The sequence below is a fragment of the Artemia franciscana genome, unplaced genomic scaffold (assembly GCF_032884065.1).
Source record: "Artemia franciscana unplaced genomic scaffold, ASM3288406v1 PGA_scaffold_23, whole genome shotgun sequence".
In the NCBI taxonomy this organism is placed as follows: domain Eukaryota; kingdom Metazoa; phylum Arthropoda; class Branchiopoda; order Anostraca; family Artemiidae; genus Artemia; species Artemia franciscana.
Genome location: NW_027062649.1, coordinates 251403 through 256828, shown reverse-complemented (window position 1 = coordinate 256828; position 5426 = coordinate 251403). Strand labels below are relative to the sequence as shown.

At 33.8% G+C, this 5426-nt stretch overlaps 1 long non-coding RNA gene across 1 annotated transcript; it reads right to left on the bottom strand.

Moving 5' to 3' along the window:
• Positions 1 to 1430: 1430 nt before the first annotated feature.
• On the bottom strand, positions 1431 to 5192 carry LOC136041460 (uncharacterized). The gene is made up of 3 exons (XR_010621032.1): positions 5044 to 5192; positions 3223 to 3280; positions 1431 to 1522 (listed from the first exon to the last, which is right to left on the bottom strand). It is a non-coding gene; the product is annotated as an uncharacterized LOC136041460 (long non-coding RNA).
• Between the last annotated feature and the right edge of the window lie 234 nt (positions 5193 to 5426).

The following is a 5426-nucleotide window of genomic DNA, read 5'->3' as shown; positions in this document are numbered from 1 at the left end:
AATGTTTTGAAGAAAACATTCCCTATTACGTAACAACCAAAGAAATGGTGAAGAAAATGAACTTCCATTGCGTAACATACACCTACATTCATTTGTTTTAGTAGATAATACCCTGTTATGTAACATACACCTGCATCAAGAAGAAAACAAAGTCGATTACCTAACAACCACCAAAATTATGAAGTAAACAACCCCTATTACGTAACAACCAAAAGTAAATAAACCCTATTGTATAAATAGCACCTGTATCTTTTAGAAGACATTCCATATTACGTAACATACACCTGCCTCTTGCCCTGAGGGAATCGCCACTAAATTTCTTCATGATCTTAAATTGTGAAGGAAAAACGTCACAAGGAATTTCAATGCGTAGGTTGGCAAGGATGGAAACAAATGTGTTGAAATCCTGGGCAACCATAATCTTGGAGAACCCAACGATAATGGAGATTTGGTAACAGAAATGGCTCACTCTAATGGCCGGGCTGTTGGTGGTACTCTCTTTGCCAACAAAGACGTGAACAAGTACTCCTAGGCTTCATCTAACAGACATGGGATAAACCAGATAGATAACTTCCTAATAAACCAGACCATTGAAAAAGTCGTGGAGTTTAAGTATTTAGGGAGCAATATCCATAACACCGGCTCCTGCCACAGAGAAGTCAAGCTCAGAATCGGCCAGGTAAATGTATCTTTCAGGAGACAGATTCAAATTTCGAGTAGCCATCAGTGCTCTCTCTAATTCAAGCTCAGGCTGTTAAACAGCAATGTCCCCTCGTCAGTTTTCTATGGCTCCGAAATCTGGCCCTTAGATCAACAACTTAAAAAACTTCTCGTGTGAGAAAATACGTGTTTAAGGCAGATCCTAAGTATCCATTGCGCCGTAAAACAAAGAATGCTACTGTACGACAGAAAGTGTCTCAGCCACTGATTACTGAAGTTATCCAATAACAGAAGAGGAGATATCTCGGGAATGTGATTCTTACGCCCGAAACTTGAATGCCAAAAGTTGTTCTCTGGTGGTAGCCACGCGGTTCCAGAAAGGAATACGCCCTAAAAACACCTTATGAGCCAGCTACGAAACTGACCTCTTGAATCCCAATGCCTCGCTTCAACCTGAATAGGAGGATTTCTGGAAGGGTGCAACGATGATAGATGATTGGCAATCCTTCTTGGATGCTCTATGCGCCTCTGGAGGCACAGAAGGACCTAGGGTCTGAGGTAACGCTTTAGCGTAATATTGATTCTAAGAAAAGTTACATATTTTGAGATTTACAATAAAAATATATAACTATTAGTTTTAAATCAAGGCTACGAGTAGGAATGTAGTCGGAATGCAAACTTAAATACTTTCTCTTTATTGAACGTAGCCCTTTGCTGGCACAAACAGCACAAACAGAACTAACTTCCAACTCCCTTTTTTGGGACTCTTACCTCACCCTGTCCTTATTGTTCCATGAGACCACCTTCCTTTTCATTATCATTTTCCAGATATTAATATTTATTCTACCGCTTAGCAAGAGCACTGAAAATGGAAAGATATATGAGAGCCCAGTAGAAAAAATGTGTGACCTAAAGATAAATTCCTAGGATAAGTTCAAGTTCATCAAGGATAATAATGAACTAGGATAATAAGATTGTAATGATTATAGGTATAATATTAACTATAAACTTCTAATAACTTATAACTATAAGTTACGATATTAGGATTTTAATCATACAAGGATAATAAGGATAATTATTTTATTTGTATCTCAGCTATCTCAAGAAGGGGTTGGGAAAAGTAACATTGAGAGCACCTTTTTCCCCTTCATGGGGGCCATACTTTTTCCCCTAATAGAAGGCTGGAGTACAGCAATGCCTCTGGGGACTCAGAACTAAATACCGAAGAATGAAGGTAAGACTCTTTGTATTCAACGGCCCATTATTAATCAGTATTTGTTATGGGCGAAACCCCTATTTTTAAAAAGATCCGTTTGCGAGCATTGAAGCAAATAAATTAAAGAAAACATGTTTGTAACTTAGGATTTCTTGACAAGGAAGTAGTTTCGTAACATTTATTAATGGGATTATGAATGCTCAATCTCGTTTATTTACGTTGGTTTTTAGTCTTGGTTCAATGCCAAAAATAAATTTTGTAAATATTTTCAATATAATGTATTTTAATCATAGATTACAGTCGTTTTTAATATTGTTTCCATTATCTAGGTAGCTTAATTTCAACAACAACAAACAATCTAAGATAGGGGGGGGGGAATCAAAATAAGTCACATGACAATGTATTACATTTCCACATTTACATTCAAAGAATATGCTAGATAACTCCCGAACAGATTAATGGTTCCCTCACCCTATGAGAGTCTTTTGGAAATCCATACTATCTTATCTATATATTTTGAATTTAAGAAATATGTGGCTTTTTTGTGGATAGACTTTTGAATGGTAAGTACTCACAAATTCAGTGGGGTTTATACTAAGGATAAGTCTATGATAAAGCTATAAGACTGTTCTGTATTTTCTTTTCCCAGAGGGGAAGTTGAAGATTTATTTAGACTAATGTCTTACATCTTTGTTTAATTTTAATGGTCGGTCCTAGAAAATATCTTTATCAATGAATGGTAAAGATCAAAGAACATATAATACGTTATTAAAGAATAACGAAAAAATTCTGCGCTTGTTAGAATTGAATCCCCCAACCAGAAAGTTTGACCCTTGTCCGGGGTCTTCATTTTTGCTACTGTTTGCTGTTGCTGTTATCATTTCATTTATATAGGCATCTATGTAACTTCTTACTGCTGTGTACTTTGGTGGTTTCCATATTGGATTTCGTTTAAATGTGAGGGTTTAAGTGTGAGTATTACTTTTTGGTTTTATATAGCGTTTGTGCATTTTTATTTGTTTTTTATGTTTTGTTTAGGCTATTTTATTCCGTTGATAAAGGCTTTTGGACGTGAAGCTGACATATTCCAACTTTTATTGCTATTTTTGTATTATAAAGACTTTATTTCCTTTTTATTGTCTTATTAAAAAAATTACCAGTTTTAGGTTATTTTCCTTTTATTATATTTAGGCCCCTAAATTTATGCAAAAAAAGATTAAAGTGGGGTAAGAAGTTTCTGCTCCAACTTTCTGTAAAACGAAGAGAAAAAAGGAATTGATTACTTTGATCCGAGTGAAATCTTTCGAATTTATGCTTAGACAAAATAAACGGAATGGAAAACTTACACTTTCGATTTTCTCATCAAGAACTCGGAAGAATTCCAGTTGGCTCTGTGTCAGCTCACTAGAAAGAAAAGACAAGTACTAGTTAATAATACTAAACAATTTTTTCTAATAATTCAAAGGAACTGTAGTAAAAACAGCCACTTCCGAAGCTCCTTTACAAATTGGAGTTGCTTTATAATTTATTGGTCTTAATTATAGATGTTGAGTCAAAATAGACTTTCTTTGGTGCTACGCACCGCTGGTTAGCTTCCACGGACTTTGCCTTATACAGATAGAAATTGTCAAAAGACAATCTCTTTTGACAGTTACTTGCAGTAATTAAAAGGGCAAAAAACAGTAATAAAAAGGGCAAAAAACAGATAATTGATTCCCAGTTGACATAGAAATATTAATTTCCTTGTAACTTTGTGTAATAAAAATCAAAGGAAGGTCAAATTCCTTAACTTGCACAAGGACATGTTGGCTTATATTCAAACTAGCAGATGAGTCAGTCAAACAGCAGAAATATAAAAAAGCCGCAGCGTTTACTCTCTTCTGAAACTTACGGAATCTATAATGAGAAATATTTACTGCAGGTGCCCGTTGTATAGACCCAAACGATTGTTTTTACGGCTGAAGAGTAGTGATAGGCTAAGAGTTACTTACATAAACCATTACGTAAGTAGAACTATTAGAATGCCAAGAGATTAATTTGTAATCTAATTAATTTCATTACATTAGAGATTAATTTGTAAAGATAAATTGCTGTGAGATTAATTTGTAAGACTCCAGTAGTAACAAATGCAGTAACAATTTTTAGAAATAGTAACATAGAAGTTTAAAAGAAGTTTGGAGAGGACTGCTTCTAGTTCTTATTTTGTCACATATCGTGTGTATTCGATAGTCTGCGAGAGTGGGAAAGCCTTTTATTGGGAAAATGGGGGGAAGAAGACCATTTTGCAGAAAGGAGACTAGAGAATATTTCTACTATTTATAATTTGAATTTTACCGTAGTACTTAAAATTTTTCCTCTACTTGAAATTTTCTTAAACTTTTTGGTACTTACTGTTAAATACTTGAACCAACTTTTTGGTACTTAATACTGTTCAATCATGAACTAAAAACTTGATATATGAAAAATTCAAGAAACTTTGTTATTCGGGAAATTTATAAACTTAAAAATTAAATAAATCCTTTTGCTTAAAAACTTTAAATTATCAAAAAGTTTTTACCTTTACTATTTATTTTTAAATTTGCGGAATGATTACTATTTCTTCTGTTATACATGTTAACTGCATTTTTATGCAATTTCGGAAGCTTTCAGCACAGTTTTGAATGTTCCTTTATATTTAAAATTTTTGAATTTCCTTGCCGTATTGTATTTAAATTCGTTTACACAAATATAGCAATCTTTTATTTCAAATTAAATCTGTTTGTTTCTAAATTATTTCCAATTAATCCAGTAATCATTGAAAAATGAATGTGAAGATGGCCAAACAGAAGAGGAAGATGCAGAACAATCCCCCCTCCCCCGCAAAAAAAATTTATGAATGATAAGTTTTCAAGGGATTTTTCTTTTTGCCTGTTTCTCGATTGACCCTCAAGGGATGCACTCTAAAACAAACATAATAACACTCCTCCTTGAAAAAAGCCGCGTTTCTTTAATTTTGGGTATATCTATTGGTAGCAACTTTAATTATACCTAACATAACTGAGTTTTTTTTTTTTCAGTTTTGAGTTTCTACACCTATGCGTTCTATAACCTTTTGTGATTGGCTAGGTGTCATGTACGCTTGCAAATTATACAAATTTGTTACAATAATTAAAATAAGATATAGGAACCTTTGGACCAGCATCCCATTTTGGCAAGGAGGAGACTTGAGTGTCCGACTTCCAATTTTTCTTTTGCATTCACTATCATCATCTGTATGCAAAGTGAAATTTACTGCATTATCTGTATCTGGGACTAGAGGGCAAGAGCCATTTGCTGTTTTTCCTACAAAAAAAGAATGTCGTTAACTAATTATAAGCTTAAACCATAACTCTGAGAGCCTAAGGAAAATTACTGCAGAGAATCCATATGTCGAATTTTCTCATTTTAATTTGTCTTTTGTCTTTATTTTAGAAGAGACCTACTCCAAAGGATGATGCAATAGTACAAAAGACCATATTATAAGCACTTAATGTACCAAGTAGATCAAAATAACAACTTTTAGCCCCTAGGA